The 22,729-nt window shown below is 39.8% G+C and overlaps 1 protein-coding gene across 2 annotated transcripts in view; it reads right to left on the minus strand.

The window, feature by feature from the left end:
- Positions 1–22,412, minus strand: part of mpp7a (membrane protein, palmitoylated 7a (MAGUK p55 subfamily member 7)) — a 166,745-nt gene extending 144,333 nt beyond the window's left edge. The window contains exon 1 of one of the 2 annotated variants that reach the window (XM_017701938.2): positions 22,335–22,412. The gene's annotated coding sequence lies outside the window, so the exon portion shown is untranslated. Of the gene's footprint in view, positions 1–22,166 lie in introns of both variants that reach the window. The other variant, XM_017701931.2, reaches the window with a different exon arrangement.
- Between the last annotated feature and the right edge of the window lie 317 nt (positions 22,413–22,729).

Here is a 22,729-nt window from a genome sequence, read left to right on the forward strand (position 1 = left end):
ACTGAACATCAATTCATTTTTTTAATCCAATTTTCTCATAATCCCACTTAACTGCATTGTTCTCAACTGCCACCTCAAACTTTGACAACAAATGGTCATCTAAAAAACTAAGTTTAAACCAAATATCAGGTGAGGTAAATAGAATAAAATCATGAAGACTGGACCTGTGTTTACAAAACCACTTGAAATACGCAAGCTGTCTTTTGTAAAATAAGGCCCAAAATGACAATCCCTAGAACTTTAGTTTAGTAATTTGAGCGTGAATGTATACATAGCATAAGCTCCTCCCTTTCTCCACCCACTTTTCTGCAATAGGATAAACTCAGATGCTTAGTGTCAACCCCAATGAAAATGAATAGAAAATGGTACAGTGACTAATGTGCCAGAGCAGCATTGCTACTGCAGAAAATGCTCTATATTACGGTTGAGTTTAACAAACAAAAAGGAAAGACCCGATGTGATCTTTCCACCAACACTATGCCACTATGCCTATCTATGCCATGGTTTCATTTAGGCACATTTGCCTACTCCTCAAACTCGGGAGCTATTCCAAACACAGCTATACACTCTGATGGTACTAGGCAAAGACTAGTGTTGAAAGTTACACTTCTTTATATTGCAATTGTAATTATAGCCTATATTGTCAATGATTATTCATGGAATGTGATCAATTAAAAGCTAATCAAAACACCCATGTGCTGTGTGTACATGCCCACATAACCACAACTGACTGGCAGTCTAGCACATCCAGCATGCGAGCCTCATGCCAGAAAAACAGGACATTCCAGTCACCCAGGCAAAAATAACAGGCCTGGATGCAAATGTTTAGAAAATAATCACAATTTACAACAAACTCAAGACTAATCAACTAGTTAGAATTTAACCAGAATTATCAGTTACCTCTGACAGGAATGACACGTTTTACACATCCACATGAGGGGTGGTACTGATTCAGTACCAGCACACCTGAAGATCAGGTCATCAGCATCACTACAGGCTGTGAAAAAGCAATATCGGTAGATACTCAAATCTGTGCAAATATGGCCTCTAATTGCCTCTAATCTGTTAGGAGAGTGCCACCAGCTGAACCAGCTTGCAGGAGCGAATGAGCTCACAGGAAAATAATGCAATAAGTCGAATGAGCAGCAACAGCATGAAGCCTTAACATGGCCAAACAGAGTGAGGTGAACACAAAATGCTAACACAGCGAGGTGCTAATCCCCATTTCAGGGGAAGAAGATATTCAATAACTCTGGAAACAATGCAGTACAGCTCACCTCAGATCACTCCTGATGCCATACCTCCATCAGTCAATGTTAGAGAAAAAAAAAGCATCACTCAACAGAATTAGAATTGTGGATTAAGCGCCCGATATTAAACGCTGACGATTTTAAGCTCAGGCACAAACTGATCTATTCCAATTGCAGCATCTGTTGATCTAGGCCGTTTCATTCAAATTCCATACTGCATTGTTGAATCTACTGCATTGTTGATTAAAATCCGAGATATGAATGAGGTGATCAAAATTACAGAAGAATGTACCGATAACCAAATTATGATCCCAAATAGTTTGCTGGTTTGCAGTCTTATGCATTCTGTAAATGCTTAGTTTTGCAGTTTGCATTGTCCCTTATATCACACTTGCTGGCTTTATCCCCTTGATAATATTCCACCAGTCAGAGCATGAAGTCAAAACAAAGGTTTTGACTTCTCGCTGGTGCAATAGAACAGAGGGCAACAGTGCGTAACATTTGTAAGAGCTCAAACTGCTTCCGTCATCAGTTGTGAGGTACTATATTCCAACCAATCTCGCTTTCTAGCAGATATTTATAGTCAGACTTTCATAGCTGCATAAAGTGAACACAAAGACAAGTCATTCATTTCAAGTATTTAAATGGCAAATAATCATCAGCTAATATTTCATGACTGTGATGTATCTGAATGTATCTGAACAATATTTAAATTAATTGTAGTTATTCTCTATGAATCCATTTTGTCAGACTTGAGGCTTTAACACTGAATGCAGTGTGCCAGTCTGCCCGTCCTTGACCTGTGTGCTATTGGGATCAATTTCCCCAACTAAACCTTTTAAAGTCATCGTTAAATAATGTAAGCTATAATTCTAATAGCAGTTCCTGTGATTTAAAAACTTTTTCAAATTGCGATTTCAATATTTAAAATGATTAATCATTAGCTGGACAAGATTTCACTGACTCATATGTACAAGTCTTCCATTCTGAAACATTAACCAGTCTGATTGTAAGCCATTGCTGGGAAACCAACCCTTAACCCCCTTAAATTAAAGTTTTACTGCACACTTCTATAACCTAAGAATAACTAATTTATTAACTCATAGAAAATTTTAAGGGTTTAAACCTGAAATAAAGACATTTTTTTACCTTGTTACATCATTTGTCTGTGCATGTTTGTTTTTCTGTAATCTTCCATCAAACAAGACATTAATCTCCCTTTAAAGCATGGTCTGATTTTTGGCTCCATCTCCATGCATCAGCAGGCACAGAAAATAATGAACTAATATTATCATATGTTCTACCTCCTTCTTCCACCATTGCCACTCAAATCATCAACGCTCATTAAGCCCAGAGACCCTCCTTGCTGTCATGCTTCCCTCAGATATGTCACAGTACAGAAGGAAAATGCATTACAGTTGGTAGTACAGCTCCACAGAAATCAGACAGTACATAAAAATACATAAATAAAACATTACTGGTATAGACCTACTACATGAATCTGATGCACAACTATAAACCCCCACCTATTTGAAGGAATTACACTAAGCAGCATATAACAGGTTTTATTATAAGAGCTCTAAAAGACAAGAAATTGTCCAAATAAATAAACAAATGGAGGTTAAAAGAAGTGAATAGTTTTAATTGGAACAGGACATTCACTGTTGCCAGAAAGGGCTTTGTGTATCTTACATGAATAATAAGTTCAATCACTTATCTATCACCACGCCTTTAAAAGTGGCACATTTACACAGGTGTCGCTTACATGCGCGCACACACACACACACACACACACACACACACATATATGCAAACGGCACACACAAAAAAATGCAAAGCACTCACTGACAGGCACACAGTGCTCTCACATTGTATTCAGTGTACTGAGGTGAACTAACCCAACTACCCAAGAGGGAAGGCCTACAAGATTTAAGAGACAGATTTTCAGTTACTGGAGAGCAACCTTGCAGACTCCACATGAGATTACACTCCAGGGACAAGATCTCTCACTGGGAAAGAACTGCATTGTCTGTCTCCTGATCTGGTGCCTGCATAACCAGGTTACAGCACTGGCTTAAAGCATCTCCGAGGCAGTGCAGTTGGAGACCAGAGGTAGAATCCAGAGTGTAGAGATTTTAACAGTTAGTAGGAGTTTGAATTAAATGATTTCACTGATTATTTCCGACTAAACCACTACAATAAAATGAGACAGTATGAAGGCTCTGGAATGTTAATTAACACAGTGAATCATCAGTGGTTCCCGGCTTCCTTGTATATCTCTAGAAAAAAATTCAAGCGGCATAGAACCTTTACATCATCCAAATCTTGTTTACAAAATAGGCTCTTTAATGAAAGATCAATGAATGTCCTTTAGGGCAGGGGGTAGACAATACCTGTGGCCAGAGCCCCAGACTAGCTCAGTGGGGGACTCCCATGGTCATCTCAAAAGTAATGCTCTTATTAATGTATAACAACAAAGAACTAATTTTAGGAAACATTTATTTTTATATTTTATATTATTTTATGCACCAAACAGCAGTTCAGAATAGCCAGCCTTCATAGAGTCCTTGGAAGGGGTGCTTGAAAGTGCTCCTCCTGGAGACTCGATTGTCCTACTGGGGGACTTCAACGCTCACATGGGCAATGACAGTAAGACCTGGAGGGGTGTGATTGGGAGGAATGGCCTCTCTGATCTGAACCCGAGTGGTGTTCAGTTTTTGGACTTCTGTGCAAACCACAGTTTGTCCATAACGAACACCATGTTTGAACACAAGGATGTCCATAAGTGCACATGGCACCAGGACACCCTAGGCCGCAGTTCAATGATTGACTTTGTTGTCGTGTCAGCGGACTTGCGGCCATGTGTACTGGACACTCGGGTAAAGAGAGGAGCTGAGTTGTCAACTGATCACCACCTGGTGGTGAGTTGGATCAGGTGGGGGGGGAAGATGCCAGTCAGACCAGGCAAACCCAAACGTATAGTGAGGGTTTGCTGGGAACGTCTGGCAGAAGAACCAGTCAGATTGATCTTCAACTCACACCTCCGTCAGAACTTCGACCAGATATCAGGGGAGGTGGGGGACATTGACTCAGAATGGGCCATGTTCCGCTCCTCCATTGTTGAAGCGGCTGACTGTAGCTGTGGTCGCAAGGTAGTTGGTGCCTGTCGGGACGGTAATCCTCGAACCCGGTGGTGGACACCCCAGGTGAGAGATGCCGTCAAGCTGAAGAAGGAGTCCTACCGGACATGGTTGGCCTGTAGGACACCAGAGGCAGCTGGCAGGTATCGACAGGCCAAGCGATCCGCGGCTTCAGTCGTTGCCAAGGCAAAAACCCGGTTGTGGGAAGAGTTCGGTGAGGCCTTGGAAAGTGACTAAGTCGGCTCCGAAAAGATTCTGGCAAACCGTCAGGCGACTCAGAAGGGGAAAGCAGTGTGCCACTAGCACTGTATATAGTGGAGATGGTGAGCTGCTGACTTCGACTGAAGACGTCATTGGGCGGTGGAAGGAATACTTTGAGGACCTTCTCAATCCCACCAACACGTTCTCCAGTGAGGAGGCAGAGTCTGGGGACACGGGAATAGGCTTGTCCATTACTGCGGCCGAAGTCGCTAAGATAGTTAAAAAGCTCCTTGGCGGCAGGGCTGCAGGGGTGGATGAGATCCGTCCCGAGTTCCTCAAGGCTCTGGATGTTGTGGGGCTGTCTTGGCTGACACGCCTTTTCAACATTGCGTGGACATCGGGGGTGGTGCCACTGGATTGGCAGACTGGGGTGGTGGTGCCTCTTTTTAAAAAGGGGGACCGGAGGGTGTGTTCCAACTACAGGGGAATCACACTCCTCAGCCTCCCTGGTAAGGTCTATGCAAGGGTACTGGAGAAGAGAGTCCGGCTTATAGTCGAACCTCGGATTCAGGAGGAGCAGTGCGGGTTCCGCCCTGGTCGTGGAACACTGGACCAACTCTTTACCCTCTCCAGGATTCTCGAGGGTTCATTGGAGTTTGCCCAACCAGTCCACATGTGCTTTGTGGATTTGGAGAAGGCATTCGACTGTGTTCCCCGGGGTATTCTGTGGGAGGTGCTTCGGGAGTACGGGGTACATGGTTCTTTGCTACGAGCCATTCAGGCCCTGTACAAACAAAGCAGGAGTTTGGTTCGCATGGCCGGCAGTAAGTCAGACTTTTTCCCAGTGAGAGTTGGACTCCGTCAGGGCTGCCCTTTGTCACCGATTCTATTCATAATTTTTATGGATCGAATTTCTAGGCGCAGTCAGGGGATGGAGGGTGTCCGGTTTGGTGACCTCAGGGTCACATCTCTGCTGTTTGCAGATGATGTGGTCCTATTGGGGACATCAGGCCGTGAACTTCAGCTTTCACTGGATCGGTTTGCAGCCGAGTGTGAAGCGGCCGGGATGAGGATCAGTACCTCCAAATCCGAGGCCATGGTTCTCACACGGGAAAGGGTGGAGAGCCCTCTCTGGGTCGGGGATGAGCTCTTGCCTTAAGTGGAGGAGTTTAAGTATCTCGGGGTCTTGTTCACGAGTGATGGTACAAGGGAGCGGGAGATTGACAGGCGGATTGGTGCTGGGTCAGCAGTGATGCGGGCTCTTTACCGGTCTGTTGTGGTAAAGAAAGAGCTGAGCCATAAGGCAAGGCTCTCGATTTACTGGTCGATCTACGTTCCCACCCTCACCTATGGTCATGAGCTTTGGGTAATGACCGAAAGAACGAGATCGCGAATACAAGCGGCCGAAATGAGTTTCCTCCGCAGGGTGGCTGGACTCTCCCTTAGAGATAGGGTGAGAAGTTCGGGCATCCGGGAGGGACTCGGAGTAGAGCCGCTGCTTCTTCACGTCGAGAGGAGCCAGTTGAGGTGGTTCGGGCATCTTGTTAGAATGCCTCATGGACGCCTCCCTTGGGAGGTGTCACAGGCAAGTCCACCGGGGAGGAGACCCCGGGGAAGACCCAGGACACGCTGGCGTGACTATATCGCCCAGCTGGCCTGGGAGCGCCTCGGAATCCCTCCCAGGGAGCTAGTGGAAGTGGCTGGGGAAAGGGAGGTCTGGGCTTCATTGCTCAGGATGCTGCCCCCGCGACCCGAACCCCGGAGAAGCGGAAGATGATGGATGGATGGATTTATTTTTAGGCAACCTTTATTTTTATTTTATTGTATTTTTTTTTTTTCATTTTAATTGCTATGACATGCACAGAACTAATATTTGCAACACACTAAACTAAATAACAGTGCAAACTACATTTTAAATTATGTTTTTTTTTATCATTTTGCATCACATATCACCGTATTTTGTGTTTGTATTGGTTCCTAATACACTCAATCAAGTGGGCCACCAGGTCATACTTGCATTAGACTTTGCTTGAATTTAATTCTGAGCATTGTAACTAATGTTAATAATTTTATTATTTTGAACTAACTGGTTAAATGAACCAACCTCAAATTCTGACCTGTTGATCATGTTTGAATAATACATTTTTACAGTTTTAAAAGGAACTCATTTTCAGCCAAATTCTGAGAATTCTGCAAATCAAGATACTTTTGACAAAGTTTATTGCATTGTGAAAAGTTCATACCAGCACATGACAAGATCTCACTCAATTTCTCTTTCTAACTGCAACACATCCTCCCATCTGATTAAACTTGGGTCCCAATTTGGGATAGCCAAAAGGTTCTGCAAAAGAAAGAACATCTTTGTTTCTAACAAACAGAAAAAGAAAGAAAAAAGAAAGGTAAACAACCAAATGGGAGGGAGTGGGCATGATTTTTAAAGGGAGGAACAGACAATAGTCAGTGTTTTTTGTTCAGTTGATATAAGAGTGGCACTGGGGCCATTTCTTGCACCATAGTCATGTGCAGCAGCAACAAAACTGTCGAGACAAGGTGTGTCATTTGTTTCCAAATGCTTAGATCAGCATAAAGCAGATTTATAAACAGTGAGAAGAATACAGCTCCAAGTTTTTTTTTGTTGCACATTCATGAAATTTGTACAATAAAAGTACAGAGAATCTGCTTTTGGTATATGTGCTTAGTGCACCATTTACGCACACTGGTGGACTAAATGTTCATGTTCAAATGTTCAACTTTCACCTTCAACCGCACAGATGGTACGGCATTAAAAACAAGCATGCTTGTATGATCGATATCACCACATGGGCTCCAGAATACTTTGATAAAGTGTTGTTAATAAGCACTGTTTGTAATCATACCTATAAATGCAGGTTATGAGTGTACAATGTACAGTAGATGTCATGTCATGTCAACAGCACCCAGAAACATTTATCTGGGCTCAGGCTTATTTAAAAAAAAAAAAAAAAAAAAAACATAGTAAAATAAATAAAAAATAATTTAAAAAGACTGATACACAGCAGAAATGCACATTGTGGGGTGATAAAATTTTCAGATTTTTTTATGGCAATAAAAGATGTTGCGCTTTCCAGACCAAACAAGAAAAGAACCATCCAGATTGTTACCAGCATGAAGTTCAAAAGCCAGTCATGGTATTAATGGATAACACAGAGAAAACTGAATACAATTTGGAGCAAAATATGCTAGACTATTAATATTTCTACACTACATCTTTATTCCAGCATGACAACACCAAGAAACTGCATGTGTTACAGGCTGCCTAATTAAAGACTGCCGGTGCTACACTGACCTACCTACAGTTCAGAAGTGTCTCTCTTCTGAAAACGGGTGGTGGATTGTCCAGCTCAAAATATGACCAAAAAGGACCTGTGTGGTTGCACAGCTGAAGACATGTACAACAGAAGAAAAATCTACTTTCAAAACTGGATCAGTTTGTGTATTCAGCCTTCAAACCCGCTGTGTTTACCCAACTTGAAAAAAACATGGGGACAGTGTGTGAAACGCTAATTAAACAGAAAGCAGCGATTAGTAAATTCTGCATTAAATTGAAAAAGGTACAAAAACACAATGTAATATTTTACTTTAGGAACTTTTTTTATGCGCATCAAATTTGATGTTTGATGTTTTAAAAAACTATTACATTGTGTGAAATTATAAAGAACCTTAACATAGTGCAAAGGTTATTTATCTATTAAAGCATTCTGCCTAAAGCCTTCACATTATGAGGAGGTTTTTTATACCTTTAAAAGCTTCTTCACATTCTCATTTACAAACATTGATCTGTCTAAAGAACGATCCATTGGAATGTTCTTTAGGGAATCAAACATGGTTATTCTACAGCATCATGCCAAGAACCCTTTCTGGAAAATTTACACAACAATGCATTTCCATTTCATAACTCCCAACAGACTTGCTTTCCTAACTACCTAAATACCATTGCTCTCAATGGTATAGATGCTAAAAAGATACTGGGGTTGTCATTAGTGGTAATGCTAAAGCTAAAATGCTGGCACTCATATTCTGCACTCTTTGAGGCAGAACATCAGCCATTCAGTGGGTTTACCAAACCCCAGAAGAATTGTGGATTTCAACAGACTTCTGACCAACATACCATAAATGCTGCCATAAATTACAGGTCGTGGCAGGGCACTGGAGTAAAGCTAGTTTCAAATTACGCTGAGGCTCATCATTTGTAGCCTGCTATATGCTTTCCCCCTCACCTCGAAAGGATGCACCCATCACATAAATTAGGCTATACTTTCTTTCCTATGGTTTTGGAAAACAAGAAGGAAACAGATTTGAACAAATGATAAATATAGTAATAATAATAATAATAATAATAATAAACACTGGAGTACCCAAGATTCTGAATACATATAGTTTAACTACTGGACACAGACATTTGTTCAAATGTGCTGTAAATATTAACAATTCCAATTAAATGTTACTAAGGCTCCCCAAGTTCTGGCATAGGTTGCGATTAACTGATACTTGTGTACTTGAGAAAATCTGTTTGAAAAGAAGAAATAAACAGTGTTAAATATTTTTGAATTATATTTTTGAAGTCTTTAATGCCTTATTACATTACAGTTACGAAAGCGCAAACCAGCATTTTCTTTGCCTGATCACGTGTCATTTGTTGCTGTGTATTCCACTTGAGAAATCATAAAATGTGAAGTCTTTGCTGCTTTGGTGCAATTCAACAGGCTGTTGGGATTTCACAATGAATATCATTTCAGATCTAAACAGCAGTTAGCAGTTAAACTGAAATGTCTAACTGACAAATGTTGATTTTATATAAACAACAAATGTTTGCAGTCCTTTTGCTGAATATGCCAGTTCTTGAAAAATATTGCAAATACTAGGCTTCAACTCAGACCACTGGGTTTCCTGAGCTTAATTAGACTAGTGATACAAAACTGAAATGTGGAAAAAGCCTAAATGCACTGTGGGTCATTTGTCTAGCTTTACGCTGTTTGAACGTGTCAGCAAGTTAATAAACCACTACACACTCACAAACGGAAACAGGGCTGCTTCGAACGTATAAGGCCACCAAACATCGAAAGCGCTATTCACTCATTATCCAAAAATTCCAAACTTTTATGTTGTAATCCAGCATCACTCTGTGACTCTGAGCATTGCTCAATTTCTTAGCATCCCAGTCAACATTTTTCCATTTTGGCAGCAGTGGTTGGACATTTACACAATGAAAGTCAGTTATATAGATAAAAAGACAAAGCTAATGTTCGGTTACTGCAGCTACTGTTGCTAGTCTAGTCCTTTTTTTAAATCTTCTATCTTTCAGTGAGTTTGTGAAGAGGTAGAAAACCTCTTATTCCACATGTAATAAATGATGCTTAAATGTGTGTTTTTCACTCAATTTAAACAAGTAGAGTGTAATAAGTGGCTTGTTTGTGTGTTCTCAATTATTTTGAAGCAGTCCAGGGACTCCACTGATCTCTACTATTTATTTTCCCTGGCCAATCATATCCAATTCAATCTATCATGGGCTTCTAAATCTGTGGAGTCAAGTGCACGGAGCGCAGGACAATGCCAAACTGTGCAATAATCCTAGATCTGGCAGTGAAAACCATAATTGACTATCCAGGATTGTGTTTTGTGTAAAAAGCAAAACTGAAAACAGCTAGAGGCACTAGAATTAGAAGCATGTGTCAAAAGAATATTCAGTTCAAACTGAATTGGATTAAGATTAAAAACATACAAACATGTATGACAGAAAACTAAACCATTTCAGTCAATCTGTGCACAAGTATTTTTATTTGTGGCAACACTTGAGCATAAATAACAGACCACAAGTTATAATAATATTCATTCAGACTTGCATAGACAGTCTTAAATGGTTTATTTTGGTCTAGATAAATTCTTTTGTTGTGTTGGAGTTTTGTATTTCAGTTTTATGATGTAAATAACAAACCCAGCAAATGCATTTGCAGTGCATTCAAATAACAGAACACATCATCTGCACCGCAGTCCATATATTGACTTTAAGCTGCAAAGACAGCCCATTTTGAAATGATCATAGTTGTGATATCACAAAGACCAAGACATTCGCTTATACCCTCCTATTCATCCCACAGCAGTTTAGCCTCACCCATACACACTGAAACGATAGTGTTTCAGCTCAAACTACTTTTTGAATGCAGCACAATACAGTGCAGCCCATGAGAACAGACATCATTCAGTATTAAAGGCACAGCAACAACAATAGCCCGTTTTATTCTATGGCGTAAAGAGAGTCAAATAAAAACTCATTACTTTTTTTATACACAAGCCTACACAACAAGTGGACATCAGGGGAAAAAATAATGTATTTTAGTCTTGTTTTATGTATTTTTAAATTGTATGTTTATTTCAGTTTTAAAAGTATAGATGATTCTGAACGTATTATTCTGAACGGTCAGAATTTTGATGACCATTTCTGACAGCAACTTAATAAAATGAGCTGAAGAAGGATTTTGGTATATTAGTTTGTTGCACTGTGGTACAGGATTTTGCTATGCCTACACTAAAATCATTTTTCAATTTTAAAATCTAAAATATTAGTAGAACATAAATTGCTAACTGCTTCACAGTCTAAACGTCCACTTGCAGAAATATCCGTAGTTTTATATCAAAACACTACACTACAGCTGATGTGTTGAATATTCAACTTAGAACCCTACTAAACAGTTTTACTGTTAGCAAAGTACATCATGAATGACCCTGTATTACAAATAACACACACACGGCACACACACAGTTGAAGCAGAATATGAAGAGAGGGTCGAGTGGGACACGGCTAGATGATGTCTAGGCTAAGGCATGCTAGTTCTCCTGAGAGCCTGACTGCAGCAAGGCTTTAAGGTTTGGGTGTCTGCCATTGTAATGGGGGGGGGGGTCTAATGAGGAGACCACTTAAGAGCCAGAGCAATGACACAGCAGGCCACAGCCAAGGCCGCTTCAGACAGCTGCTCACAATGAAGGGATTATCAACCACCACACACACAGACAGTGCTTGTGTGTGTACAGTGACACATGCGGCAAGACTCAGGACCTGAAAGGAACCAGCAGAGCACAGAAGAAAGAACAGAAGAAAATGTTCAGCATCAGCACATATTCTGAAATCAGCAAATTTCCAGACAGAGAGAGGGCCCACAATGGAACAGCGTGACTTTCTTTCTTTCTTTATTTTTCTCCTGTTCTGTTTTTTTCTCCCTCACACAAATTACTGCTGACTGAAGGAGAGAAAAGCAGTGACCGAAAGCAAAAAGACACAGAGAGAATTTAAGTTAGAGATAAATGAGCTGTCCTTAATGAGATTTCCAAGTAATATTTGTTCAGTAAGCTACAGGAGAGGCAGCAAGATCCACTTAATACTGGACGGTATTGATAAAAGTCAGTGTACACAGGCTCTCAAGTGGCACAACTGTTCAAGTGTTGGTCATTTCACAAGTTTGGCCCCATTGATGCTGCAGCCACTCACGGCCATGAACGCAAGAAAGCACACTGGCCTTGCTCTCTATGGGTGGGTACAATGGCTCTTCCTCTCTCCTCCATCACCCAGCTTGATGGCAACTAGTGCGGGTGTCTGTTAGCCATTATAACTGAACTGGTAGTAGACACTCTTCTTCCAGCACACTGAGCTTTTTGCATTAGAGGCAGTTCAAAAAGATGCAGTGGAATTTCACATGACTCAGACGAAGCATGTACTAGCCTTCACCCTCCAAACAGCCATCTTGTGACAAAATGTATGGACTCCACCACCACTCAGTTTCTTCCCTGTTCCAATCTCTCTCAATCCTACCTCTGCAAATAAAATGAGAGCCCCTGCATTCTAGCTTTTCCTGCACTACAAGAAAGTGAGCACTCTTTGTCTTGTGCAATGTGTGTGTGGTTTTATGTGTCGCTCCATGGTAGTGTTTTAGGTTTAGGTTTCATAGTACAATATCAATACATTAATTACAGTAAAAATTTTTAAAAATTTTAAAAAGACGGTGCGATACATCAGTACAGATGTAAGTGTATCAGTATGAGCACACTTACATCATTTTGAACATAATCACATGGATATGTATATGGTTGACCACCCCACTAATACTTTGTTTAGGCTAAAAAAAAGGAGGAGTTTAAAAATAAGAGCTTCAAAAAAAGATATATGCCAGTGGAGAATGTTCCTTTCTTTAGCCCATTCTAAAACCATGCTAAACCTGGGCTAACACAGTTACACACATAAGGGTTTATTTTAGTCGTTTTCCCATTCCCCAACATAGCTGAATTATTAACAGCTAAGCCGTGGAGAGAGAGGTGGTTATAATGCATGAGGCGGTCCATGGAAAACTCTCATCTATTAAACAAAAGCAGTGATAAACAAGTGGAGCCTTGATTTCCAGCAAGCAGCTGGAACAGAAGCAGCAGTATAATTTTGGCACATCGACACACTGGCCTCATACTTCGTACTGTACACTTTTTCATGCATTAGTCCCAGTGTTTCCATCCACTGCACATACCTGAGCTGCACATGTCAGCTCTAAATCTCTTAATTCAGCTGATTATAAAGCTTAATAATACTGGAGAAAGTCACATTATAATACTTCAGATTTATATGAATAAAAATTTTACCCAGATGTACTCTTCCCTAATGGAACTAATCATCACACTAGGAATGGACAGAGTGTATTTAGCAGGGAATTAAGGGGATAGTTCAACATTGTTTAAATCAGTAAAACTACTGCATTCCATTGATATTCACTACAGCTACACAATGTGTATGAAACTGCATATTGCTATTTTATTGCAAATTATCATGACTGTTCTGTCCTGAAACACATTAAAATGGCGCATATCATGTAGAAATAAAATTTCCTTGCATTAAAATAAAAGAGGTGAGTATAATGTATAAAACCTGGTTTCAAAACATTCACACCCTAGTCGATATGCTTCATATATAAACATTTTATGTCACAAAAAAAACTGCACATTTGCTTAGATCTGCATATTCAAACGTTCAGTAAATTATCCCATTCAGAATTCAGTAAGTTAGCCCATTCTTGCTAAAGTTAAAAATTCTAGCTAATATTTCAGCTTAAACTAATTTTTGAATGGGAAACAATACAGGGCAGCCAATCAGAACAAAGCCCATTTTTTGAATTATGAATAAGGGTTTTTGCAATATAAAACCCCACAAACCTCATAAGTGGACCTCAAACCAAAAATAAATAAACAAAAATATAATACAAGACAAATTTAGGATATGCACTCATCAATCTTGATGACATGACTGAAGACTCTGCCTGTATTTTTTTGACTACAATTACTGACTGTTTGATTGTGTGAATACCTTGGTTCATCAAAACTCCCACAAAAACTAATCTGCAACATCTGGAGGCTGATCACAATACTCCCTGCTCACTAGAGAAAAACGTCTCATTTCCATTTCTCCTTCTGCAATATCAATATCACAAATATCATAATAATGATAAGCAACATAATGTGCACCCTGAGCTCACAGTAGGGATGCACAATATCAGGATATAGCTTTGGCAGACAATTGCTTAAAATAAATTGTTTGGCATCGGTCACATGTGAAGATTTCAATTCCCTCATCAGCTCTTCCCTTGCTTGTAGGGTAATTATGAAACCCTGAGATGAATCAGATGTGTCAGAGAAGGAAATGCACACAGAAGTGCAGCATATGTAGACTCCAGTGAGGAGTCTACGGTCCTCATGAGATACCATGTGGACTGAAACGTAACCAGTGGCTGAGGTGGGCAGATTAAAAATACACACAAAGATCTCCTCCATGACCAGTTACTACCCTACTCTACACCTGAGGTCAAACGTATCAAACTTCAAGTAAAACAGTAACTGAACTGAGGCCAGATCAGTTTTTGCCTCTTGTATAATAAAATGAGCGACTGTTCCAGGATTACAGGATCAGGCACTTAAAGTATACATGGCCCAAACATCCTCATGTGCGTCCCAAACATACCACATTCCCATGCGGTTAATTTAAGCTTGCTCTCTTTCAGGCCTCTCTGTTACATCATAACCGAGCTTAACTTAAGCCTTTAGCTGTTTTCACACGTGATTCATTTGCTAAAGATAGAGCCGAAGTTAATCTCTTAAAATAAACACCTAAACAAAAATAAATATACTAGTCTGGTTAGGTTTCACACTGGTTCATTAAAAATGCACTGCCCTCTTGGGCGTAATCACGTGACAATATTAAACCATGCGGAGGCCAGCCAGCTGGTTACCCAGCAGCAGACATGCAGAATAACTCAGATGTCAGCACTGCTGAAACACTCTTGCTGTGCTTGCATCCTAAAAGAAGCCTCTGGGCACTGAACACCTGAGCTTTGACACTGTGCACTCGATACTGAGGACAAATGCAATGCTGTGTTCTTCAAGACCTTTTCCACAGCATAAGCTTCTTTCACCTGGTCTAGACTTCTCACAGCCTTCTTACCACATTCAGCCTCCTGTGGCATTAATATCATGCCTTAAAAATGGAAAAAGGTGAAATCCTTGCAGCTCTATTTGGGACGATTTGTATCCCTGAATATTTGCAGATTAAATTGCAGATTAAGATGCAATCATAAGTTTGCAAACATGGTTTCTAAGTGGAAAAATAAGCACACGTCCTCTGCAGAGAATTCTACAGAGAACGTCTGCTCACTATAATCCCATTGTACTAGACAATAAAACTAAACCTAACTTATTTGTTTTATTTTTATCCCAACTATCCCGAGCACTAAAAATCACACATCAAAAAAAAAACAAAAAAAATCAACAAACACGTTATCTGACCAGTGATGTTCTACAAGTGTAGAATCCCAAGCACAGTGAACAGAATGACATGGCTGCATTAGTTAATTATTCAAGTCATGCCATTACAAGTTGTAATGATATACTGATTCAAAACGCTTCATTTCAGACTTGAAACTGACTGGTTATGCAAAATCCCACATACCAGGAAGAAGCGAAACAGACACTGTAAATTCCACACCACTAATTGTAAATAACTGTATTCAATAGCAGGCTAGTTAGATGAATGTTTAAGTTCACTGGCACATTCCCACATTCCCAGACCTCTCCCACTCAGCCTTGACCTATCCGTATCAGGAACAAATCACAGGAATGCATGCATGTAGAGCCACAAGGAAATCAAGGTCCAAACATCAGACACCTGTTCACACTGGACCAGATTCTTCATCTCATCTTCACAGTCCTGTTCAGGTCACACACACAAATGATAAGCATCCAGACGACTAATTAAGGAAATTGCTCCCAAGATATTTAATAAGCAGCCAGGATCCTCCAATACGTCTGAACTGAAAATATCTAATTGTAATAGTTTTTTCCTCTCTGACCAACACTGCAACTGCAATTCGAGTTGAGTATTTTCTATAAATTAAGCTCTAGGCCTGTTCTTGTGGTCTACTGTACTGTACTCTCCCAATCTTCATCAGGGTTAGGATGTAATGGAATACAGGTATTGGGAATACGTATTCAGAACACGGAAATTAAGTATCTGTATTCAGTCCAATTCAGTACACTTTGTAAAGACAGTATTGAGAATACAGTTACCTTTTACATTTACATAAATACTTTCAGAACACTTACTGAATTTTTTTTTCCAATTTATATATATATATATATATATATATATATATATATATATATATATATATATATATATATATATATATATATATATATACACACACACACACACACACACACACACACACACACACACACACACACATATATATATATATATATATATATATATATATATATATATATATATATACACACACACACACACACACACACACACACACACACACACACACACACACACACACACACACACATATATATATATATATATATATATATATATATATATATATATATATATATATATATACACACACACACACACATACATATATATATATATATACACACACACACACACACACACACACACACACACACACACACACATATATACACACACACACACACACACACACACACACACACACACACACACACGAACTCATGTACAAAATTTCCTGAATAGTTTTCTTTTTTATTTATTGTAATGCAATAAGTTACTGAGTAAATTTAAGACAGTATATTCACTATTCAGTCAACATTTTGTCCAACCCTGCCCTTCTCCTATTTAATTTCCAAAAACAGCTATTAATTACTCATTTTTAGTGCGAATATATATATATATAAATAAATAAAAACACACGCATACTATATATATGCGCTCAATTTTCTCCTCTCTCCCAAAGATGAAGCCTTTAAGGTCTTGCATCGAGTCCAATTTTCTATATACTTTTTAATAATTTTATTAAATACATTTGGAAACTCCTGTTTTTCACTTATTTTCCTTTGAAAATTCCTTTTTCACCTTCCTTATGCAAGCAGATCATCTTGTATCTTATCTCCTCAGAAATATTTCCTGAAAAATAAACATTTACTCATGGCTGAAAGTCAAGTAAAAAAATATCTAAAATACTAAACATTAAGAAAAAAAATTCTGAACAAAAGAAAAAAAAAAATACTAGAAAAAAAAATCTAACATTTCTAAACAATTGCAATTAAACATACACTATATGGACAAAAGTATTGGGACTCCCCTTCCAATTACTGACTTTAGGTGTTTCAGCCACACTCATTGCTAACAGGTGGAAAAACATTAAGCACATAGCCTTGCAGTCTCGACAGACAAACACTGGCGGTAGAATGGGTACTGATGAGCTCAGTGACTTTAAACTTGCCACGGGCATAGGATGCCACCTCTGCCACAAGTCAGTTTGTAAAGTTTGTTCTTCTGGATGAATGGACAAATGATGAAAAATTCCCAAGACACACTCCAAAATCTTCCCAGACAAGTGGACGCTATTATAGCTGCAAAGAGGGAACCGACTCCATAAGGATTTAGAATGGGAGGTCACAAAAGCTCCTGTAGGTGTAACGTGAAACTGTCCCAATACTTTTGTCCACATAGTGTATTAATAGTAAAATGAAAAATGAAGAGCAATGTATAAAACTGTATAAATGCTCATAGCGACAATTAGGTCTACATACTATTACTAACTATAATGATTAACTGTTCAATTGAACAGCAGTGTTATACAAAACAGTCTTCTCTGGACTAGGATTGGAAAGTACTAGCCTCTGTTACCACTATTACTGTACACACATACAAACCCCACCTCTCACAACAAACATCTTTCCTTTTCCTAAACAGAACACGGCAGAAAAACTCACTTTTGGCTCCAGACCAGCTGTCGGCACTCATTCAGTATCTGAAAGGCAACACCAAGGAAGTGCTCAAAAGGAATATTTTGCCCTTTGTCCTTGCCACTATGATAAAAACAGCAACACTATCTGAACTACCTTTCCCAATTCTGTGTTTAACTGATTATGACTCACGTGCTGATTTACTTAAAACAGCGTTATTTTAAAACGGTTCCTTTATTCTCCTCCTTCTATCAACTTCTATGTCCCAGTGCTTTGGTAAACAGCATGTGATGGCAACATGCTCTGCTAAATACCTGGGCAGAGGCTCACTGCGCCTTAGATATGCCGCTAGATCATGGACACGATCATGGAGCTGAAATCACTGAAATGGTTCGTGTGAACTTTGATCTTTAAACATCTTGCCAATTAGCCTCATGTGCTACTGCTCTGTGATGAATGCAGCAGCATGTTCCAGTTCCGGAGGAACTACATTTTGTTCCTCACTCAGTACATGGCTGTGGTGAACAAGAATGTCAGTAAAGTAGGATTACTGATTAGTGATTATTGTTTATTCATTTGAACTTCCACCATGGGTCATCAGCTGGGAGCAACAAAGTATCAACAAAGTATCACGTCACCTTGCTTTCTAGCAACACAGTACATGTGTCTAACAGAGTGGTCTGCAAATGTACATAACTTTTAAAAACTTTAGCAACATTGATGCGATACTCACATAACAGTTCAACACAAACTACCATAACACTTTTCATGCTGAAGTCACTGCTGTGCTGAGAATGGACCCAAATGATACCAGCTCACATGGTTTTATCTGACCATTAAAAACACAGAGCATGGTTTTTCCCCTTTTAACAACCTGCCAGTATTTTCACACTTTTACATACTTCTACAATTAATAACAAAACAAGTCCTTTTCACCCTTCTGCATGAGATCCAGAGCCGTTTGCTTAGACAGAACTAAAAGCATCATATTAGATTTTGTCAGAATTTGCCAACTGTAATGTAATAGCTCTAACACCATGAGAGCTAATGTGACAGCAAGTGACATCTGTTGAGCATTTCGTCAGGTTCCACAACAAGCAGACACCACATGCTCGTTTTTCATGAGGAGGAGCTCATTCTGAAAACACAATATTCAAAAGCACAGCAACAGCTGTCAACACGGGCACTATGATAGCATAATGAGCCTCAGCATTTCCAAAAACAGAACAACAGGGTTGATCCAAAGTGTGATTAAGATAAAGGTGGGTCAGCAGGATCTTCAGCCTGGCTGACTACATTGTGAAACTGAGGATCCCTTCGTGTCGTTCCCTGGTTTGATTGGCATAAAAAGCATGGAGTGAATGGTGGGGGGGGGGTTCTTGGAAAGCAACGACTGACTGTTTTTTGGTACTGAAGCACACTTGCACATTTTTTCTGTGGTGGGCATTGATGGATGGGGTAGAGAGTGGCTGATAAACTGTGCTGTGCAATAACTGTAAACATAGTGCACAGTATAAGGCGAGCAATGATAAACATGTCATAGTCTTTGCACCATGGTACAATACATTTTTAATACAGAAGTAACAAAAATGAATGTGAGCATTCATATTTCTTCGCCAACTGTCACAACAGGAGCACAGAGACTGGTGAAAGCGTAATTAACACAACCAAGTTTAACTTTATGAGAAAACAAATACGCAAAACAAAGTGTAATTTTTGGGGCAGCGTAAGGCATTTTTTACTTTTGTGACTGTCAGTGTATTCACCATGAGGTAATCCATCTGAACTTGTCTGTGTGTGCATCTATGTTGCATCACTGCTCTGGGTTGGGTGGTACTGACACTCCAAATCTGTTTAACCTAAGCAACAGGTCAAACTACATAACAGAGACAACTGCAATCTTTCAGCTTTCAATTTTCCCAATGGAATTCCAAAGTAAACACTCCCCTTGACCCCTGTCCAGCAGCTATATTAGACAGCACCCACGGGACATCCTGGAATCCTGCACAACAGCGAGAGAATGGAATGCAAACTGAAGTGAAAGAGACTAGCTGTGAGCCAAAACACCTCAGTACGAGGAGTGCACTTCAAGACACACAGCACATCTCACTTCTCTCACTAGTGTTTAATTAGACAGTGCACTGAAAGGTTACAGCCGTTTGATCAGAAGCAGATCAGGAGGGACTGTCAACAAACTCCTCATGCAGAGGACCAGGAGACGAAAAAAAAAAAAAAAGAGAGAGCAGAGTAAGAGAGAAGAGCTGGGTGACCAGTGATATCTGACACAGTAGCCTGCAAGCGAGAGACCAGAACTAAATACCAGCTCACATCTACAGGACCAACTAGGAAGCCAGGTCATACACAACACTTAAAATGCTCAAATACAGACTGCATGCTTACTTTTCCTGCACAGGCTTTAGCAACAGCTAAATAAATTAATAAAAACAAGCAAGAAAATGACTGATGATCATCTGCCTCTCTCGAATTGGGCTGGGCAATGTAGCCTCAACTCTATTATCTTGATTTTTAGTTTCAGCTGTATTGACAACAAGCATTACAGTCACATGCAAGTGACTTAAATTGTGCTTTTGCGTAGCAATATATTTTCTATATAGCAACTGGAAGAGCACAGTAAATTAGATTAGTATAAATTAAACTAGTATAAAGAAACAGCTATATGTGTATTGTAATCGTCACAACCCCAGGTTCCTGTCACGACTGTTTTTTTTTGTTTGTTTTTTTTTTTAATTCTCTATAATGCATCACATTTACATCAAAACACTCAGTGACATTTCTATATAGAATAATAGGCAAAAGTTTGGGCACCTGGTAAAATTACATTATGTTAATTTTCCACATGAAAATGTTTACACAGCCTTTACAGCACATTTCTGCACATTTTAAGTGATAAGTGATACTTTTTTGATCCCACAACCGGAGAAATTCCACCTCCGCATTTAACCCATCCATGAAGTGAAACACCACATACACACTAGGGGGCAGTGAGCACACTTGCCCGGAGCGGTGGGCAGCCCTATCCACGGCGCCCGGGGAGCAGTTGGGGGTTAGGTGTCTTGCTCAAGGACACCTCAGTCATGGACTGTCGGTCCTGGGGATCGAACCGGCAACCTTCTGGTTACAGGGGCAGATCCCTAACCTCCAGCCCACGACTGCCCCCTAAACACATAACACATAATTACTGTTCATTTGCTGCAATGTACATACTAGGGGCAAAAATAAAACATGAAATATAGCACATCTCAAAATTAGGTGCTTCAGACTGATCAAAACACAATATCCAAATAAATAGAACGTTTTCTTTCTGAAAATGTAGTCTTTCATCTGTTAATGTTCACAAGACTGTGTACATTTCCCTCGGTTGTGTCTATAAGACATCATTTTAGCAAATAGCCTAATAACAGTACTCGGGAAGTGTGTATTCATGAACTTTGTTAATGCAAACATCACCCATTTGGTAAATATCAGACTTAAATTACCATTATCATGATATCCTTGAATTATATCAGTACTACCCCACTGTCTGTCTTACTGACTTCTTAAATGGCAGAGCGAGCAACACACCAACCACTCTCTCTACCTGTTGAGATGATCTCAATATTAAGATGCTTTTGGCCAAACTGAGCTGAAGTGGAAGCAGCACTGTGGTCCTCCAGCACCTGAGCTGGTTTCCTCCACTTTAAAAGAAACCATGAAGTCCATTTAGAAGCATGCAAAGATAGGAGCTACAACGTCAACCCAACAAAAATAAAGACTGTTTTCCTTAATAATACAGAACAGACTCCTATTACAGCAGATAATAGTCATGTTACTACATGCTGAGGAACAATATGAGACACCTTATTATCCAAGCAATGTAATTCACACTGACACCAAGTCATGTAAGTGAACCGCGGAGTGGTTTATCAAACTTCGTTAGGTATATAATAAAAAAAACTTTCCACAAGAAGGCAAAGCTGCTGTGGGAGAGATGCAGAAAGCCGGATGAGTCCTGAGCTCGACTCGCCCTGTCAAGTGCGGACACTCACACAGCGCTCACGCCTGCTAACGCAAACAAAACAAAGCGAAGCGAACCAAAAGCAGAGAAAACGAGGGCGAGAGTTCAGAGCTTGTAGCTTGTACGCTTTAACAAACAAAACGCCGCCCAACAGCACTGAAGTGCTCTAGCTATTAAGTCTCAGCCCCGCTGTGGAAATGAGCTCCTTTCTAAAAGTAGTAGGTTAAGTTAATGTTAGCTACAGCTACTCACTCGGAATTATGTGTGGACGCCGGATCAAGTCAAGTCGCCTTGCACTCCTTTGGCCGCGGTGCTCAAGCATTGGCTTCTGAGAAACGCTTACTTGAAAAACTTACTTCACACTTCTGCCTGATTAAAAAACCAACAAACCGACCAGTTGTTTCATAAAAGCATGCTTACTTGGACTACGTCTAAGTTACGCTCTCACAACGTAATTCTTCTTGGAGGAGGACGACAGCTCTTGCTCTTCAGTCTGAGTCCAACGAAGCGGGCGGGCGGACGTAATCCTCGTTCTGATTGGTCCTTGTTTCAAAATAGGGCGGGACCTGAGAAAGATCCTGATGTTTAATTGGCTACTGTGTAATCAATCACTGGCCACACCTGTCCCTATTCCAAACAAGAGCGTCCCGTAATCAATATGCAAAGTTTACTAGGAGAAACCGATTCATGGATTTGATCATATATATTTATTATTTATTACGTATTACTTATTTACTACAATGCTTTCTCGAGGCTGTGGGTATTGAAGCTGTATTTTTATTGAAGCTGTATTTCTGAATTTTTGATAATGGTCT

This window comes from Pygocentrus nattereri, chromosome 13 (genome assembly GCF_015220715.1).
Source record: "Pygocentrus nattereri isolate fPygNat1 chromosome 13, fPygNat1.pri, whole genome shotgun sequence".
NCBI lineage: Eukaryota > Metazoa > Chordata > Actinopteri > Characiformes > Serrasalmidae > Pygocentrus > Pygocentrus nattereri.